The 21,515-nt window shown below is 36.7% G+C and overlaps 1 protein-coding gene across 2 annotated transcripts in view; it reads right to left on the reverse strand.

The window, feature by feature from the left end:
- The window catches only part of tnr (tenascin R (restrictin, janusin)), a 132,704-nt gene that overhangs the window by 89,896 nt on the left and 21,293 nt on the right, over positions 1-21,515 (reverse strand). The window contains exon 2 of one of the 2 annotated variants that reach the window (XM_056744206.1): positions 10,332-10,367. The exons of the other annotated variant lie outside the window; for it this stretch is intronic. The gene's annotated coding sequence lies outside the window, so the exon portion shown is untranslated. The remainder of the gene's footprint in view (positions 1-10,331; positions 10,368-21,515) is intronic. 2 annotated transcript variants of the gene reach the window in all.

The following is a 21,515-nucleotide window of genomic DNA, read 5'->3' on the forward strand; positions in this document are numbered from 1 at the left end:
ACTGCAGCGCAAGATGACCAGAATGACTGCTACTGCCTTTCTTATATTCCAAACATGTTGTTCTTTTGAATACATATTGCCGTGTTGCTAAATGCATTCAAATGGAAAATGTCCAATGCCTCTTTTTGTTTAAAATGAGGTTAGGATTAGGATGCTAAAGCATTGGGATCAGAAAGCCAGGAGCTTTCCTGCCAGTGCCCGAACATGCCAAAGAAAAACCTTCATTCTTCAGCCTCTGTACTGTCAGCGATAAGTCTCCGGCTTCAAATTACCCAGAATGGCTTTTTCTTCTCTGCTTATTAACAAATGAAAGCATCAGAAATTATTTTAACACACAGCCGGCGTTAGATGTGCAGAATTAATGGCAGCGAGAACTGGCAGATGGAACGTGAATTGCACTTTCTCTTTCCATTTCAGAGACCACCAATTAATATCCAGGTGGGAGGGAATGTAATGTGCCGTCTGCTGGGGTTCTTCAGAGAAGAGGAATGTGTTAAAAACTCCATCTTCATTCATCTTCAAAGGGGCTTATAGGAGAAACTTGATGATAAGACAAACAGAAATGATAGAATCCTTTGGTTCGGCAATGAAGACTCACAGCATCAGTATGAGGCCAGAAATACATAATACTACGATAACAAATATGTTAATGAGACGCGTGTATTTCTTTTAGCATGAGGCGAATAAACAATTAGCTTACGGTGAGAATTATAGAAGTTGTAGAGGGCATTGTACTGTAGATGCGAGTTTGGATTATTTCTTATCAAATAATTAGCTGGCTGGGATAATCTTTTGTAGTTCTTCAGTACTTTTAATGGACGGGAACAAAATTGGGTCTTGAAACTAGAGCTGCAAGACGAATCGTGTTTTAACCGTGATAACTAATTCTGTCTCCCACAATAAATTAAAAATAATCGTATTAGCAAGCACAAAACATCATCGTGATAAGGTCGGAAATTGTTCATTTCTGGGGTGGAGTGTATGGATGATGGCACACTTTTCGAACTGTGAAGTCCAACAGTGGCAGATTATACATATAATAACTATATCTATACCTTGGGGCTGGTCAATAGAATAATGTTATAGTTTATATTGTATATGTAATTATATACAATAAAAATTATAACATTATTCGTTGACCAGCTCGTTGAAAAACTTCTGTTTTCCTAAATCTATGCATGTATGTGTATTATTAATAAATTAATAAGCACACTGCACAAATATTATGTAAACACAAACCTTTATTCTGTATGCGATTGATTACGATTGAAACCGACCAACATTAATTGGCCTTAAAGTGTAATAAATATGCTGATGCAAAATGAAAAAAAGTTCTACATTGAAAGAATGATTGTGATTATATTCATCATCATTTCACATTGTCCAGCAACACCTGCAACTCTTGAGTGTATTTTGTATGTCTTTCACAAATAGAAAGTGGAATGAGATGAAATGAATCTTTAGAAAATGTCGGTAGTCAGCCTGAGAAGTTCAAACTAAATATTACATGAGCCCTTTTATTTTCAATTGATTTTATATGAAGCAACCTTTTTACCCAAATTTGAGTTGGGGGAATACAACGTAAAACTCTCATTTGAGTGATTTTCTATTAATATGCATTAATTAATGAATAAACATCAAACAGACAAAATGTATGAACTTGTTGGTGTTTGGTCAACTAAAAATTTTGCCTTATTAAACATAGTAGCAATAATAATAATAATGGGACATCCAAGTGAACCGTATTCATATCACTTTTATACCTGTCTCTAGATGTGAGTGTGACGATGTGTTTAACAGCGTGCCTTCCATTCAACCAGGTCATATGCGTTCTTCAGTAAGTGATGATGTATATCCTCTCCTGCTCTTTTACAAGGTCACCCCTGTGCTTGAATAAAATATTTATTTATCCATAAATGAGGCCAAGAAATTCTCAATATGGTCCATGCATTTCACAGGGGACCTAACATGTAAGTCTCAGAGACTCCCATAGGTAACTCTATCAGTACTGCAGGAAAAACACACACGTATTATATCAATTAAATGAATAAATCCTAGCTAAAGAGCATTCTGTGTCTCAACGCGTGCCTTTTCTTCCAGTATGCAATGTATTTCAACACACTTTGAATGTAGTGTTTACGCCACTAACAAGAAATCATTGAAACTCACCTCATTTAAAATGCATGAGGCAATGGATCTCTGATCTCATCCTGGCAATTAGTAATTAACAGAAGAGACTCACAAGCATGCCGAGCTGTTTAGATAGTGTTTCGCTGGAGCTGTTCGTGGTTAATTTCAGCACACCCCTGTGATGGATGGAAAGCTAACGAACAATGATTCATTCGGCGAACTTTCAGCAGTATTTCGAGCGGACCTGTCTGTGCCGCGGCCCTGCGGTTGCTCACGGGGGGAAAGGCTTTTATTATTGCTTGACCCGTGCGCAATTAAACCGACCCCTGCTGTCCGCACTACGGCGAACATCGGAAGCGCCCGTCACTCTCGGCGTGAATAACTTCAACATTAGCCGCTGTGCATGTTTGAGCACTTATAAACATGCAGAGTAGAGTGTGATTTAATGTATGTACCCTTTGCTGGATACTTGCTGCATTATCACTGTAAAAAAAATCTGTTAACAGGAAAAACAGAAATATTGTTTTTCTGTAAAATTATAGGATATGAGGATATCTGTTAAATTGTTTCCACATTTTTCTTATAAATCTGTTGCCTCGTTCTGTAATTTTATAGTTTTTAACCATTAACTGTAAAATAACTGGTTTTCCCTGTAAAATTACATTTCCCCTGTTTTTCTTGTAATTTTGCGGTTTTGACCGTGTTAAAAGAACAAAACATACAATAAATTGTAAAAAAAATACATTTTACTTGGAAAATCTCTAAAAAAGCTTACAGTAAAATTCTGTTTTTTTACAGTGTACAGTTTCTGTCAATGTTTTGTCATTATGTTGGTATTTGTTTGTGCTTCTCGCCACTTTATGCCCATAGCAATGTTACAAAATTCCTTGGTGAGATACCTGCTCCTATTCTTTACTGTAGTGTACCTCATTCCTATGGCTTAATGAAACAATATTTGCTCAAAGTCTGCAGTTTTCTGTTTAGCTGTAAATTCACTTAGTAAATAACAATGCTGCATGAATAAATAAAACTAGAGTGGCAAGCATGGCTTCGCTTGCAGTCATTGTACGTCGAAAGTATGACGGAGTGTTAACAGCATCTCTGTTCTGAAATATGTGCTTTCTGAGTGTCATAGTGGTTTGGTTGTTTGTTTATTGCTGCCTTTCTTTTCTGCAGTCTTTACACCCTCTGTTCCCAAGAGTATTGAACTCGTACATGAATTTAAAACCATAATAGACCGCTGACAAACTAACAGCTTTTCCACTGTAATGTTCATCGTTTATTGTTATCGTTGCAGAAATATTCACTTCAAAACCACAGAGCGATAAACTACGCAGTGTCCACAGCTCAATTTAATTAACCATAATCATATCACAGGTAATATGACTTTTTTACGCCATTTCCAAAATACGTGAATATTCGGTTATATAAGTCAGCTCTGTAAATTCCATAAAATTGCAGTTTTTACAGTTTGGATCAAAACACATATAATGTGTATAACAAGTATAGTAATTCATTTTCCTTTATTTACAGTCAGTGTTAGGTCAAGCGAGAGCTCATAGCTGCAACCTGTAAAACTTTTGGTAAAAATAAAAAAAAAAAACCTAAACACCTAAGTACCTAAACAATCTATGTTCATACTCAAACTCGTGTTTCATTTCCTTTTCCTGATTCAGCTCATAACATTGATTAAAATTTTTATCTGTTGGGTTTCACAGGAAATGTTAGTTTTTCAATACATAAAAGTATAAAGTAACTTGTAACTTTATGTTTCAAACAGAGATAGCTATAGAAATACAAAGGTTACAGACTGCCACTTTAAATTTCTTTATAAGATCTCTCTTTGCTAAACAGTTACAGGAGCATCAGATTATAGTGTAACATTTACATTTACAGTACATGCTACCTATAAAACAGCAATACATATATTTTTACTGGGACTGGACTGGACTTTATAGTCTAATGCATGATACATAATCCAGAGCCGAGGCTCGAAACAAAGTGAATGTTGAGTGCTTACCATTCATGACACAGTAACCCACTGGCCAGCATTACACAAAACTATAAAGAAATTATTCAACTTTTCCCCTTCTTTGCTCCAAAAACTAAGCCCACGTGGGAAGAGTATTGATGCTCCAAATGGTAACACAAACAGTTTGCGACTGGTCTCTTCTCAATTGTGCCACCGGGAAGCATAAAATATGAGCTTCCAGGTGCTAATTAAAAATTCCAGTGCTGACAGACAACAGCACACAAGAGATGCAATTGTCTTGTCTCTCTGTGGGGGAGACGAATAATATGATTATCTTTTCACAGAATCAATTCGGATTCTTTTATGGGAGAGAAGCACTCTCTGCAGAATAAGCTGTTTGAGGTGGAGAAACAAAGGGGCTGTAATGTTTTTCAAGGCCTCCCTTTCATGTCTCCGGCATCTGGTGCCTGGAGTCTTTGCAGGTCCTTTGCAGACTTGAAATGATTCAAACATTTGTCTTTTCATACAAACTGGCTGCCTTAGTTTAGAAATAAAGACTTTGCAACATATGAGTGCTGCCAGGGTGGCCTTTGACTCAAAACTGAATATGAGGTGAAAGTGATCAAATAAAATAAGAATTTCTTATTTTTCTCAGTTCACTTTCTACGTGAATGCATGTGAAGATGTGTGCTTCAGCAAACAATAACCGTGAACAGACAATAACCTTTTTATTCTGAATTCTAAAAGATGTTTAAGCCATTACTTGCTGCTGATCCTCAAACTATATTTATTTCATTTCTTTTAACTGTTCGGTGTATTAGTGAATCTGAATTATACAAATATGACATAAAGGAGCAATGTGGAGCATTTAGCGACATCTAGAGGTGAGATTGAGAAATTACAACCAATGGATCACTCCACCCTTCCTTTGTGAAGGACTACTGTGGCTGACACAGGACTAAGATGTCGTCATGTTTTCGCTTCATTGTCGAAGGAGATAACATATTTGTTCTGTCGCTTAGTTTATCGGTTTATGGATAATGTAGAAACAACATGGTGAATCCATGTTAGGGGACCTGCGGTGTATGTAGATAGAAATAGCTCATTCTAAGATAATAAAAACATAACGCTTCATTATGTAAGATCTTTAAACACCTCTGAAGACATAGTTATGTATATTTTATTGCATTTCTGTCAATAGATCCTCCAGAAATGACACACTGGTCATTTAAGGCCATGTTCACACTTAAATTCTTTTTTTACAAGAAAAAGTTGACAAAGTCACTTTTTTATTAAAACAAACACTAGTTGTGTTTGGTTACAAAAAGCACCCGGACGCCATGACTTCGGAGGCAGCGTCTGTGCACGCAAGCATCCCAGAGAAACAGATAGGCAGCCTAACGGAAGTCTACTTCAATTATAAACAGAGAGCGTCTTTGCAATAACTAATCACAAATTTAAAAACTAATAATATAATAATAGTAATTTCTGGATAGAAATGAAATCAGAAGTTGTTGAAAGTGAAAATGAAACTTACATTTATACAAACCCTTCTCGACCAATCACGTGTTGTTATGGAAATGACTGGCCTCTGTTATTAGCTGTGAAAAAGTAGCTTGACATAGGGCGTTTTTTTTTTTCAGAAAAGTTGAACTTTTTCCAATCTCAAAAGATGCTATGAGCTGCAGATAAAGACGCTGGCATTTAAAAAAGTGTCAGGAGGATTTTTGAAAACACGGTATACTCCATAGGATTATAATGAAAAACAGATGCTAGCAGCTTCGAAAAAGAAGTCAAGTCTGAACATGGCCTAAAGCTGCCGTCCGTAACCTTCGTGTCCCCATCGCCATCTCAGTTTGAAACAAAGTCGCAGCTCAAATATTAAATAATTATTATAAGCTTACCTTTGTGAATCACAGCGAGGTAAGGAGACAGTTTTGGCACTCAGTAAAACATTTTAAGTTTTAATGTTGTTTATACAGCGTTTTTGTCAAAAATGGGGTGAAAAAACGTTCATATTTTAACTCAGCAACTATAGTGAATCAAGAAGTCCTAGATCCCAGTGTGTGCCCGTGGCCGGCACTGTTCTAGTACACACTCTTGCAAGACAAGCTGTGATTAGCTGAACACACGATAACAGATTACAAACTGGTTTCGAACCGTCGCCTGGTGAGCGCACTGTCCTGACAGGCTTGTAAGCCTGCATGAAAGCAAGCAATATAAATTAAAAAAAAACATAACATCATCTTGTCAAGTGATTTTTTGGCTCTTTTTTCTGCAAACTAGTGCAAAAGCGAACACAAGCCAACGCTCTGTTGTTTGACGACATGCTGTGAAGAATAAACTCTCCCGTTATAACATGCATGAGTTTGTGTCCCAGTGAGTTTGTGTCCCAGTTTGTGTCCCAGCGATTAGTTGTGTAACACAACGGAAGAAAAGTCACGCTTTCAATGTGGATAGCTTGACCATCCTCAATCTTGCCATGTGCACTTTGGTCTGTCTATGAAAATTACGACTCTTCTATTTTTTACGATCGTCAAATTTTTTGCCTCCTGTGTCCGAACATAAGTTTCAGTATCGGGTCTGAGATCACGCTGAGGCATGACCGCTCGGCCCAGGTGCTCCATTCGTTTTTAAGGGTATGAGTTTAATGTCATTTCTCCTCATTACAGTACACTCTCCCAATGCCTGCGCTAATTCCTCCGCCGAGCCCTTAGAGAAATCTCCTCGCTACCCCGGCTAGCATTAATCATTTTTATCGCTGGCATTTCGGCCTCGATCTGCACAGACGGGTGATGTTTTAAACCCTATGCTGATGGTAAATCTGCCAATTTTAATTAAAATGGCATCTTTCTCCTTTTGTCCTGGTGACATAATGGTCTCCAAACTTCCACCAGGAAATTTTGGAGGATTGACCCCAAGGAAAAATATGTGTATATAAAACAATGGGACAATATGTCTGGCAGAGTGGCCACATCCGTCAAATTTAAACTACACATTTGACACCTAAACACACATTTCACTTTCGCTTACATCAGCAATTTATCCCTTTTAAATAGCGAGACCAAAAGGTTAAGTGAGATCCACCAGTATATACGTCACAACGCCACAAAGTAGCAATTCATCAGTGGCCTCTTGTCTATCTTCATCACTGTTAATGACAGTGTGAAACTCAATCAATGAAAGCAATTCATTTCATTTTGCATGCGAATCATTCGGCTGAACTGAACACACAAGCCCTTTCTGAAGAGCTCATGAACAGTGGGAACTCCAGCTGTCCAGGCACCCAAATAAAAAAGGAATTCAGCAAGATCAACACTGATTGTACTGTACTGCATTAATATGTAACTATTTATGCTGTTACATTCTATAAAAATCAATAACTTATCGTCTTTCTATCAAATGCTTCTGAGAAAGGGCACGCTGTTATACTATAATAGTCTGCCCTTTTAACTACAAAAGCCTTTCTGTGAATTGAGCCCGAGACCCCGAATCCATCCATTCTCATCTTTTACGGAACGACTCGCTATGTATGAAAATTTCTCCAATGTTCATGGAGAAATTCACCCTTTGTGGAAGTTTGATTGACAGGTGATATAATGCGATATTAATGTCGGTGGACTTAAAAAGTGGTGAAAAGTTGCTCATGGGGGACAACTCAGATGAAAGTTACCCAGAGCGGCGGGGAATGAGTTTAACCCGTTCCCTTACCTGTTGAAAATCTGTTGTGCTAACAAGATGTGATGTCATCACAGCGCACTGTAGATTTGATCTTAACAACATACACAAACTTTACTGCGCACGTGCACTTTTGTGACGCTAATTTAACTTCCGGTTCATATTCACAAACAATAGTGCGCCTGTAGATTATTTCTGATAACAAACAAAAGAAACCGAGAAGAACCGTTACTTGGCTAAACTTGTCTCTCCAACATTTTAAATGTAGACTCTGATACCAAGCTCAACCACTAGATGTCAATCTACCATACGGTTTCTTTAAATGCGACCAAACTACAGGACCTGTTCAACAAACTGTTTATTTAATATAACAAAATTCAATAAATCGTTTATTCAAAAAAGTATCATACATATGAATATTAACATAAATGCAAGACATGCTGTGATTAGCTGAACACACGACAACAGATTTCAAACTGGTTTCGAACCGTCGCATAGTGGGTGTGGATAGCTTGACAATGGGCAGCAAAAGGGGGCTGGGTCTTTGCAAGGGTCAATTTGGGTCAATCCCTTACAACACATTTGAAACTATGTAGAAAACACTTTAGTTTTTGCTGTTAACACAATTATTCAGTTTGACATTAAAACTTTCATTCATTTTAAATCACACACCCTCTCTTGCGTACCGCCTCCCAGAGCAAACATGATTGACAGTCCAAATACTTATTATATGTCTGTCATGTAGTATGGACCTACAGTATACAGCGGCGAAAATAAGTATTTGACACATCAGCATTTTTATCAGTAAGGGGATTTCTAAGTGGGCTGTTCACACAAAATTTCCACCAGATGTAGTCATCAAGCCAAATATTGAATTCATACAAAGAAATAAGAACATTTAAGTATACAAGTTCAGTCATAATAAATAAAGTGAAATGAGTCCCTGCAGATGATTACTGATAACAAGCAAAAGATATAACAATACAAGTTAAGAGTATGTCTAGTCGGTATTATTTTGGGTTACAAGTACTAGAAGAAGCTTTACCTGGCTAAACTTAAATGCGACAAAGTAACACGACCTATTTAACAAACTGTTTATTTAATAAACTTAGCATTCAATACAATTCAACAATTTAATTATTTAAAACAACTGTTACACAGAAAATATTAATACAAGTTACACATATTAATTAATAAAAAGTAAATAAAGCAACTAGTCAGAACGGTCAACAAACACAGAAAGGAAGTTAACTTCGAGCCACGTGCGTGCGTCCAACAAAACCATCTATAGTCGTTGTCCGACGGAAACAAAACTTTTTTTAGAATACATTACAATTGGTCACCCTTCATGTTTGTCAGATTTGTTCAATTTAATTGATGTACACCTTAATCAAAAAACGCAAATTAAAACGCTCTAATTAAAACGCAAAAAGTGTTTTTTTATTTCCTGAGAAGTAGCAGTTTTGGAAGTAGCTGTGTTTCTTCCTGACAGTAAAGAGATTTATATATACATTAATGTATTCCTTTTAACAATATTCATATTAATGCATATTTCAAGTAAAAATGCAGTAGATCCTTTCAGTAAAAATTGTATACAAACTACTTGGGACTAACATCTCTATTACATCCCTTACTTGAGCTCTGCTTTTAGTCAGCAGAGATATAATAGCGATCTGTGTCTCCACCATTATCACACCATGACAAAAAACACCATTGTGGCTTGACCGGCCCTAATAAAGGTTCTTCATGAAGCCGAGTGCATTAGCAAGACTTAGAAAAAGCATCAGACTCCATTGATTTCATGCACAGTGCAGTGTATTTAAACTTCCCCTCCATCTGTTCTCGCAGACAGCGTGCTATTGTTTTTTTTCTGGCCTGCTCCTCTTGTGTCACACTTGAGAACAGTTCCATTAAGTGTGACTGGCATTAGGAGTGGCCAGGCTATGGGGGAATTCATCTTTCCCCTGATTGTCCTCACACACATCTATTGCCTGTTGACACTTATCTGAGGAGGTATCTAAACCGATTGCTGCTTGAAGCCTGCATGGGTGAGAGGGAGGGGAAGTGAGCCATGTCTTCTCATTGATTTAGCACCCTGGACAGCTACTTAGAGACCACGGTTTCTCTCTGTGAGGCAAAATCAGCAATTACAGTAAATGGATTAGAGACCGTTTTGTTTTTCCGTATGCTGCAGTTTTCACGCTACATTGTTTTGTAAGATCGGTATATGAAAGCGGAACCGTACGCACAAAGGTTTTTTTGCTGACCTTCTAACACAAGACAGTGTGATGCCTTTGTTAGGACTGACAAGAAAGTGACGGCCAGAGCTTTCAAATCTTTGCTTTTTTCTCTAGCAGACAACTGGGATCTGATATTTATTATAAACTCTCTTTATAAGCACAAGGAATAATATTGTGTATATATATGTATACTAAATACATTCAAATTCTAATAGCAAAATCATATAAGGACATTATATACATGTCTACGTTTTTCCTATCGATTGGTTTTGATTCAATTAAAATAGCATTGAAGATCTTTTCTGACTTACGGTTTGACGTTCTAGGCAGACCCCAGTGGTTCCCTCCTGAAATAAGAGACACATTGCATTGTCATAAGGATTTTACTCTTCCGATGCGATGATTTAATTACTCTCACAAGTTCTCCCAAAAGTGAAAACCCTTATTTGAGAAATGAACTACATAATAACTCATTTGTTGCACAACTCCATATTGTAGCAGAAATATCTGTATGGTTGAAGATAAACATTAAGCTCTGCCGAGCCATTTGATGTTTTCTGTCCTTTAGCTATAAAGAGCTTGATCTTTTTGTTAAAAGGGTCATAAAAGAACAACATTTGCACACGAGTTATGGAAATGTGGGCGTGTTAAAAAAAGAAATTAAGAAAATCATTGAAGAGCTTTCTTATTTGCAAATCCCTTCTGTGTGCCTGTTCTTTACAAAATGCTTTTACAGTCGGACAAAGCTTTCAGTTTGCTTAAGAACATTACTATGCACAATTTTAGTTATTCTCATAAATGCTTCAATTACCAGAGGTTTTTCGTTCATACTAAATTATTTCTTTAGTTTTATAACCACGGTGCATTACTATTTTCCTTCTGAAAGTTATTCAATGCATTACTACAAAATACCGTTACAGTAAACATAACAGTCACACATATGGTATTATATAATAATCTAGGTTCCATATATGTGTCACGGGTCCCTCTGTTTCTCACCGTGTTTTCCCCCAAAACTTCACTTCCCATGATCCTCCACGTTCCCTCACCAGTCCCTTCTTTGTTATCACCGCACCTGCCAGAAGTGATCTCATCACCCGGACTCTACGTATACTCTACCTCTGTAAAGTTTTCCTGTCTCGTCTTAAATGTAATAATTCTTGTTATTAGAACTGGTGTATCCTATCTCCGTGTGTGTCTATTAAAAGTATGTTGGACTTTAATCCTACCATTGTTGGTCCTACAGTTCCGTGTTATTGGCAAATTAAGGTTGTTTGTATTCAGTACTGAATATGTTGACATAATGTAACACTACATACATTATTTTATACTGTAGATCACTGAGAAAGTCAATGATCCGTAACTAAGGAAATCAGATTACGATGCTGGTGATTTATGGGAAACATTTCAACTGCCATAGATCACTCCATGACCTACAGTATGTAATGTAATTTTCCCAAAATAATAAATGATTGATTGTTTTGTTTATTAATTGACAATGTGATTCATCAAAATCATTTAATGGAGCGTTTGTTATCTTGTTCTTAAAAGAATCAGCAATTCCATGCCTACAATTTTACTAAATTTATTAAAGGTAGGTGTCGAAGTAAAATTAACTTTTTTGTTTCATTCTGTGAACTCTATTTTTACCAGACGTCAAATACAATTTCTTTTTGCATCTATTTGCAGAAAATGAAAACTGGAGAATTGCTCTGGTTTTTTCTGACCTCAAATACTGCAAAATAACAAGTTCACTTTCAACAGAAATACTACTTTATGTATTCCGCAAGACACACAAAGTATTATTTTTATGTGATAACCTAAATTTTTAATAGGATTTTTTTGGGCCAATACCGATTTTAACAAACAACTATTTGCCAATTCCGATACTGATATAGGTCAATTGCATACAGTGCTATACAATACAATACTAGAAAGTTTTTCTGCATTCAATTTATTTTGCTGAACATGAATTGGATCCATTTAACATTTTAAGAGAGGACCAACTGTATATGTGCCTAAATGTAAATGTAAATGTAAGTTAAGATAAAAATACAATAAGACAACCTTTAAAGATTGCTATCCCATTTTTTTTTTAAAAACAACTCAAATTTGACTTAAAAATGATAATTTCTTTAATATATCTAAATAAAGTCTATGCTGGTGCTATTTACAGTAATTATTTTGCTCAGAGAGAAAAAAAGGATATTCAGACATGCTGTTAATTAATAACCAGGGACCTATGAAATACAATTTTTTTCCTATATTCCGTTTGATTTTTTCCCAAACTCCATTTTTCCATTTTGATTTTTCTGGATTCTGTGTTTTCTTGTTTTTGTGGTGTACAACTATGTTAATATGAACCAGTTTCTTACATCTTATGTTTTTTTCTTTTGCTGTTTTAAGTCCATTAACATTTAATTACTAGTTTTGTACATTTGTAGTAACAGGTTTGTTATGAGGTTAACTGGACTTTTATTTTGACAACGTGCTTTATGTCACATAAATACAAAATAAAGATGTCAAATAGTTACTAAGCAACTATTTAATTAGAATTTCATTACAATGTATTTTAACATTATATTTTACTCATTTCTGTCACCCTGACCTAGCTCCCTTTTTCGCGCCAAGCGTTTTCAGAAAGTATGTCACAGATATTTGGTGTGAAAGCAAATGGAATCAATGAGACACTTGTGGAAAGTGAAGGGTGAGAGATCTATAGACGGCACATTAGTCGTCTCTCATGACTGATGTGACTTTGAGTGATTAATGGTGCATGCGGCTGAAATAAAGACTTATTGATGTGACCTTTGAATTCGGGTTTTTGGTGCAAATGGACTGACATATATGTGAAGGACTTATCATCCTGACATTTCAATCCTCCTTGTGTTTTGTGACATGACAGTTTTTTTTAAAAGGGAATGAACTTGTAGATATATTGCACAATATAAATCTAATAGTAAAGTGTTTCAGAACATTGGGTGCTGCGTTGGCATCCACAATAAGAGCAGAAAGCTGAATTAAGATTTAGATTTCCTCATCTTGTTCATGATGCAAATACTAAGGAAGGTTAAAAACAGCGAACGTGTGATTATTATCAAAGTCTTTTACTGTATTTCAATGCCCTTCATCTTTCCAAGCGATATTCATGAATAGCTTTAATATTTCCTAGTTACTTGATCTGAGTGAAAGTAGCATATTAAGTAAAAAAGCGTTATATTGTTATATTTCATCACACCTCCATACATTGCACTGCATACCCCAGATACGAACACGATGTCCCCTGAAATCCTGCTATTTTTTCTGATGGGATTTTAATGAGAAACAATACCTACTTTTGCCTCCTAAGATAAAACACTCCTGACAGTACACCACAGATTTAATGTGGGATTATAGCGCAGATGTATATCATGTTGCGAGACTCCCGGGAGGAGCTCATTTAAACAAACACAGAGGCTTCCATCTGTTAAGCTCATATTTACTATCCCATCCCAATTCTTTTTTCTCTCTTCTGTATGGGCAGTCCAGGTTAGTATCGATTCGGGTACTCCTACCTCATTTATCTAACTCTGTGCTGCTTTCCTCCCAAGCGGAGCTGAAGGACCCCGGAGCTTGGGGCTACTGAGCTTTTGAATAGGTCAATATAATCCATGACCTTTTTCCTGGGCGAGATGCTGATGACCCATTCAGGTGGTAATGTAAACAAAATGTGCTCTCACGCTCTCTTATATATATTTCTGCTCGCGGAATGAACTTAAAAAGCAAAGTGGGAAATGTCAGGGTTGTTTAAAGGGCATGTAAACACGGACTGAAATGGCACATGGCTTTCTGAGGTAATTAGACTTAATTTCATCATTTACTGGATGTGTTTTGTTCTATTGATCGTCGTTTTGTCAGTTGTGTCAAGGGTTGTGCAGTAGATCACACAGAAACGTTTCACAACCATATGATGTTTTTTCCTTCGTTTCAAATATCCATATGGATTACCAACAGCCCTGCTCAAGAATACACATGGCTGTGACATTTTTGTCCTACAATGTCAAATCGTGTCATTTAAACGTTCGCAATCCAATAAAAGTAGTTTTTCTTTAGAAAGATTCATTATTATAAATAAACGGGTACAAGTTATTTTTTTAACACTTCAGTAATATCTCCACTGATCCTCATTGCACTGGAATCTGTAAGTTGGATATATATTGGCCTCCATTAACAGTGGAAAAGTGTAAATAAATATAATGTACTATTTATTTTCACAAAGCATAAAGGATGTTATGTTTGCACTTCTGAACAACACCCACATTGTACTGTGATGGAACATCCTCACAGAAATCTGCTTTCTTTTAATAACACAAGCATACTTTGGCAGACAAAGTGAAAGTTTTTCTTTACAAAATAAAAAGCATTGAACGTTTGCACGACAATGATGGAGTAGAAAACGTAAAGGTTTTTCCTCTGCGTTCTATAAAAGTTTCACGTAGACACAACACCATCGTCAAAACGATGTGCGCTAACATCGATCCACAGTTAAAACAGGTTGGTGGATAGCGATGTCACTTTATAGAGAAACACTACATTACGAAGCAAATACAAATACCAATTTTTAAGCCAAAAACACTTTTAATACCCTTTGTCGGCATGTATTTGTGTTTAAAGTCTGGTGTATTTAAATAATATGTATCTGCTGATCTTGGTGGTGCAGTAAATCTACTTTTGGCTAGAGAAATGGGAATAAGTCACGCAGCACAAACATACACCATGGAGGCCGGCATTATTGTTTTGGTTGTTTTGTGCATGCCAACAGACTGAACACGTAATTCGCATGCATATGACGTTATCGGAAAAGCCGTCTTTAGAGTCCTTAAATATTGGCATTTTGAGACCCGTTTTTAAAAGTTTGCATTTTCAGTCTCCCCCAAAATGTCATTGTCGTGTAAAAGACTTGCCAAACGCATATAAACTTTTCAGGTTTTCTCAGTGTCTGTTTTATCAGCTGTGGGTCAAACCCAAATCCTTTGCACTGCCAACACAATGCAACCAATTGGGCTAAAGAAACATTCAAGAACAAATATTTTTGATTAATCTATTTTTAATAATAAATCACTGTAAAAAATAAATAGTTAAGAAAACATAATAAAAAAGGCATCCTAATGCTATACGATTTTCTTCATTTTCTCAGCGATTATTTTATTGTTTAGTCAATTTCTTCACTTTTGTAAGCCATTTTTTGCTAACCAAGTTGACTAGGTCAATTTACTCAAATTATGTTTAGATTTTACTGTGTCATTTTTATATTACATACATGTCATCCTCGACCTTAAGAAACATCAACATTTTATGCTGCATATTCAATTTACTTAACTTGCTTAAGTTAAATCAACACAACTTTTGAAAAATGTGGTCACAACCTGATTTTTTTGTCATATAACTGAATCCATTCATGTCGGGACAACATAAAGGAGTTGTGTTGTCTTAACATAAAATAGTTATAACTGGGCAGAGGACTTATATTTCCCAGCATGCTTTGTGTTTGAGTTCTATTGACTCTTTATCTTATTATTGAAGTTAAATGTAATAATGTCTAATTGATGTTCAAAATGTATAATATAACAATGTTGAACATATCATTTTATTTTAGTGTAGGTAAGACACAAATTAAATTAATCAAGACTACTAAAAAAATTAAGTTCATACAACAAGATTATAATGAATCGTTTCAAACAAATTGTATTTTATTGGAGAAATTTAATTCAATTTCGTGGAAAAGTTTTCCTTAATTTAATTAAGTTCGTTCAACAACTTTCTTTTTTGAGTGCTGTGTTTTGGAGAACATTTTTCAAGTTATATTTTTTACGGAGTATGAAGATAATACTTCTACTGAGGTCCAAGTTTTGAAATCAGAAATGTTTTAACTGAAACACTGGCTCTCGGCAAAAGTTCCTGCATAAGCTCCCTAAAAGTTTTAGCTACACGCAGTTTCAAAAACCAGCTACAGTCATATCAGTAATAGACATGGCTGAATTCCCAAACCATAATTTGATAGCAACACATATTTAATAAGTAAAACCGCTCTTCCACAAATAATTAATGAGAAAATCCGCATCCTTCATTAATCTCAGTCAATTCGGAAAACAAAGCTCGGGCCTCTGATCCATATTAATGTTATGAGTTTTCTGCTGAACCAATCTTTAGAAATTAAATACTGACTTCACCAAACTAAGCTTCAGAGATGTTTTTTTGCTTCCCTGCAGAATGAACAGCCGTGATCTATTGCTAAGCTGTAAATCGTGCCGGCGAGAGGAAGAGGGTTTTATAGAAATATGTTTGGGGGCGCTGTGGTGACCCGCAGATCCTTCTCCATTCAATCACCACAGTGCGTTGAGTTGGTTCCAGATGGGTAGGAAAGAAGCGGCTCTTTGTCGTTCTCGCATCTCAGAAGACCAGACAGAGGATTTGTAGTGTGCGTTTTATTCCAAAACCTCTTCTGCTCAAAGAAAGACAGGCAAAAATGACAAACTCGCATTTGATAGGATAATCCCAAGGTGCTCCATCGTGGGTGAGACGGCAAGAATTCTCCTTTGAAAGTCGAGGCGTCTGCTACGCTCCTCAAACAGTGTAATCCCATGAGCACACTCAAAAAAACACCGTTACATGTCTTACATGAAAGCCAAAGAAAAATGAACCTTACAACTTTAAACAAAGAATCGGATAAAATAACAAGAGCAAAACCTGTTAGAAATAAGTTTCTGATATTGTCGGAGTCAGCGAATTGGTCAAGAAAACCATGTTTTAAAATCAACATTTACTCCATAGTAAAGCTTGTCGTTGTATGTGTTTTCCCCAAGCAAAGAAAAAATGAATTTGTTTCTAAATTCAGAACATAAAGCCTACTTTCACAGCAAGTATGCTCAGAAAAGGAACAGCGAGTCCTACGACAGTACAACAATGTAAAAATAGTCAAGGCTACAAGGTAGAACTTTATTTTGCAGTCCTGTTTCCCATGTACATAATGTGTACTTGTTACAGGAAATATTATAACTGGGTAATAACTAGGTTCTGACCTGAACCTACCCTTAAACATAACCTTATCCCATGTCGCTACTTCAAATGACCCAGTACTTTCTTAGGTAAGCACACGTACTGGAAAAAAGTGCAACCGGTTGGACTAAGAGTATTTATTTTCCTGGTCTCTTTGTCATCGCTGTTTGCTGCTGACCTTGTGTACGAATGTGTATCAGAGAACACAGTTTTTATTTCCATCCCTGAGAGAAAGTGCTCGCCTCTCATACTTGTAACCTTGCTCCAAATGAACATGTTATCTGCAGGACAAGAGATTTAAAAGACGGTAGAATCTCTATAGCAAAAATGCTGCTTTTTATTCTGGGTAATGTGCAAGGTTCATCTTCAGTAAATACATTATGTAGTGTTGGTGACAGGTTTGAGAATGACTCACCTCCCTGATCTAATAATGTGCCTCTCTTTTGATCATATCTATAAAAGAGAACGCCAGCGTAGTCTTTAGATCTTACGACAAGAAACAAGAAGAGCATCCACCACACTCTTAAGCCAAAATTTCATTCAAGGTCCAGAACGAGGACCAACAGTGCACGTGGCAGTGTCCAAAACAATGTTCTCAAATTGGCCAAAAAAGTGAGAAATACAAAGCGCACAGTGCTTGAGTTGGAAAACACTGTTGTAAAACATGTTACCAGCTACAAGAGAAATGGCAACAGCGAAGCCCACAAGTGTGAACCCGTCCTACCTGATGTGCATCCGTTCAATGCCTAAAACACCCCAGTCAGGAAAAATACTTCAGCAAATGATGATCAAAGAACAGCAGACAATGCGAAGAGTCAACTCATGCAAATGTGGTGGTCCCAAAGGATTGAAGCTTTGCTAGTGAGTCCTTCATCATCTGAATTTATTTTTCACCATTGACAACCACTCAGAAGTAGAAAAAAACTAAAGTTAAACAAATCGTATTCTGTTTCTTAGGGCTGTCAAAGGATTAAGCGTGATTAATCGCTTACAGAATAAAAGTTTGTGTTTACATAATATTTCTGTGTGCTGTGCATATTAATTTTGTATTTATAAACACATATGCACATATGATAGAAAACTATAAAAATGAATAAACGTTTATTTATCAAAATATTTCCTAAATATAAATACATGTATGTCTATACTCTATATGTTTTTGTGTTTATAAATACAACATTAAAATGAACAGTAAACTAATACATTATGTACTTTTAATGGATACGATTGAACGTGATAAATCGTTTGTCAGCCCTAATGTTTACATTGCATTTTATAACGTGTTTAAAATCCCCTCTTCCTGCATCATCAGAGCCTTTCACGTGACATTCCCGGCTCAGGTGCCATTGAGATGACTGGAAATGCTAATGGTTAGCTTTCACCCGGTATTATAGAGCTCCCTGATTGGCCCAGATGGAATCCCTGGCAGGATCCCCGGTACCATCCGAAGCTGTTTGATGTCCTGACAGATATCTCCAACAGCCTGCAAACACTGGCATCTATCCCTACACTTCAGAACGGCCACAAATCAGCTTTGTACCATCAGCACTTAATGACCACTACTGAACTCACACTCGTTATAATGACGTGCATTAAGCGTCTGGTCCTGACCCGCATTAAGACCCCCATCCAGCACTAGTTTACTTACAGCCAGGACCTTTCCAGTGTGCACGCCATAACATCCACTACCAGCTTGGCTCTCTTGAATGTACCATAAAAACACTTTACTGCACATTAGAACATCTGCTGACAACAGTTAAAAAAAAATCTAATCAAATTTTATTTCTAAAGCAACAAGTGTACCAAAGTACGGTACAATTTAATATAAAATTTCATTTTGGAATTTTCTGGAATGAAAAGCCATGATAAATAAATAAGCAATGTACTGTACTTACATGTACTGTAAGGTAACAAACTTTAAAGAGTATACATTACGAGATCATGTAAATTACATTTCATGCAGTGTGTAACGTTGCCGTGTGTGAATGTAAGCAGTCTGTAATTCATTCACCTTCAGCTTTACAATTTGGCTGAAGTTATTGGGTTGGAAAAATTGGGGGTTGAATCTGTATCAATCTGAATCACGTGCCCTAATCCAATTCGCGAAACTGCGCAGTACCACCTACGTTTTGCTGGGACTTCACTCTTCTCCCCCAAACACTGCAGCTTGTGAGCCTCATTCACGGTAGACCAATCAGCAGACTAGATCATCCGACCAAAGGAGGGGATTAGGCGGAGGATTCGCCAAACAAATCATTTGAGAGTCAGTCAAGAAAAAAATATTATAACAAAATGGTCAGGATTCTGTCCTTCCTGTCCTGAGTTTTCCAGACAGGGTCATGATAGTGCCATGTCTTGTTTGTGTGTTACGTCTTGTGTGGAGACACGTGACAGTTCGTTTTTGGCATTGCGTCTCGTGTCCTCCTGTCTCTTGCCTTGCTTCGCCCCCTTGTTTCCCGGTTATCTCTCCTTTAGTGTTTCATCCCCGTCACCCTCCCTGCCTCATTATCCCTCTTTAGTGTTCCCCTTTAAGTGCCCTGTTTATTCCCAGTCCATTGTCGGTTCATTGTCGTTCTTGTCGTGCCATGTATTTTCTACCCTGATGTATCGTGGATTTTCCTGTTCTTCATGCTCCTAGTGTTTTGGACATTTTAGCTTGAGTCCTTGTTTTGATTTACACTGTTTTCCCCATCGTGGGTTTTTGTTTTCTGTTAAAATAAAGTCTTTAAGTTTAACCCTTTCACTGCCTGCACTTAGATTCTGTCCACCTTTCCTGACAAGAGTGTTTTTACCCCTTGTATGTACGTAAACTTGTTGTTCGACACAAAAGGAGTATTTACATTTGAACACTTGTTGAAGGGAATGATTCAGAGTGAAATAGCCTGACTCGCTACTGCATTTTTAAGCAGATGTGAAGCGATCAGAGTTTTAGGAAGCATGACAGCTTAAATCTCTGGTTCTTAGAAGGGCTGAGATGAATGGGTCTGGGAGGCTTCACCAGGCTTTCACATCTTCAAAAGGCTCTCAAAAGCTTACATAACAAAGCAGATAATGTCACCAACTTCTACAGGTGAGTTGTAGCGATCATACCGTCCAACAACGTCACTGCTTGGTTAATTCACCAATCTTTGTATCAGGAGTGTAAAGCACATGCGTCCCACTCCCAGCAACATGAAAATCTCTACCATGAGTTTTAAAATGCAAGTTACATTATGTCACACATCTGTCTACTCCTCCCATCTGGAAAGAAGATGAGGAGCACCAGCTCAAGATAGACTTGGCTAAGAAGAGTGGCTATCACAGCTGTGCAGATGAGCGCTTCCTTAAATAAGAAGAATGAAAATAATCATCATCATAATATAGAGGGAGGAGAGCAGCATCCCTGCAAAGATCTATTGCATCCTGTTGTCTGTTCCTACCGTACACTTATTATACTCTCTGACATTCTTGTCCCCCTTGAGAGTATGAAAGACAGAAATGACAATAAACTCATTTGAAGTTCATCTTATATATAGACACATCACTTGTAATGAGCCTTTGAGCAAAAGTAACACAGCCTGATGAGAATGAGACAGTACATTACTGTTAAATTACACAGCAGCCTTGAGGGATTTCAACTTGTTAAATCACAATTTACTCTTAAACTTGTGTATGTAAGAGTGTGAATTTCTCTAGTTTAACCTCGATATGATTACAGGCTCTGTTAAAGGGATAGTTCACCGAAAAATAAAAATTTGGTCATCATTTACTTACCTTCAGATTGTTCCAAACCTGTATAAATTTCTTTGTTCTGTTGAAAGGAGTTCTGTTTTTTTAAATGTCAGTAACCAAACCGATCATTGACATTTTCCCTACTATGGCAATAAATAGGGGATGAGATCTGTTTGGTTACTGACATTCTATCAAATATCTTCCTTTGTGTTTATAGCACAACAAGGATATTTGGTAACACTTTAGTATAGGGACCAATTCTAACTATTAACAAGTTTTTATTAGAATATTGGCTGTTTATTAGCACTTATAAAGCACATATTCTGGATGACCATATTTCTACATCCCTAATCCTACCCGATCCATCATACTACCTATTAATAAGCAACAAATTAGGAGTTTATTGAAGCAAAATGCGTAGTTAACGGTTTGTTAATAGCGAGAATTGGACCATAAATAACGTGTGATTTTATAAAACGGTCATTTCTGGTCCTTGATTCAGATTGGCTGAGCGGAGCTCTAAGCCGTTGTTAAATACCCCGATATATGACCGCACAACACAGCCTAAATATCATTTTAGTTACTTATTATTTTATGAAACCTTGTTAAGCATATGAAATAAACGTTTTATAAATCGATAAGCCCCACGAAGCAGTGGGGTACAGTGCATTTTATAACAGCTACAGGGTTTTAGGCACTCCACTTCGAGTTGTGCCACAACGCCCCTAGCAGTTATAAAATGCATTGTA

This window comes from Triplophysa dalaica, chromosome 3 (assembly GCF_015846415.1).
Source record: "Triplophysa dalaica isolate WHDGS20190420 chromosome 3, ASM1584641v1, whole genome shotgun sequence".
NCBI lineage: Eukaryota > Metazoa > Chordata > Actinopteri > Cypriniformes > Nemacheilidae > Triplophysa > Triplophysa dalaica.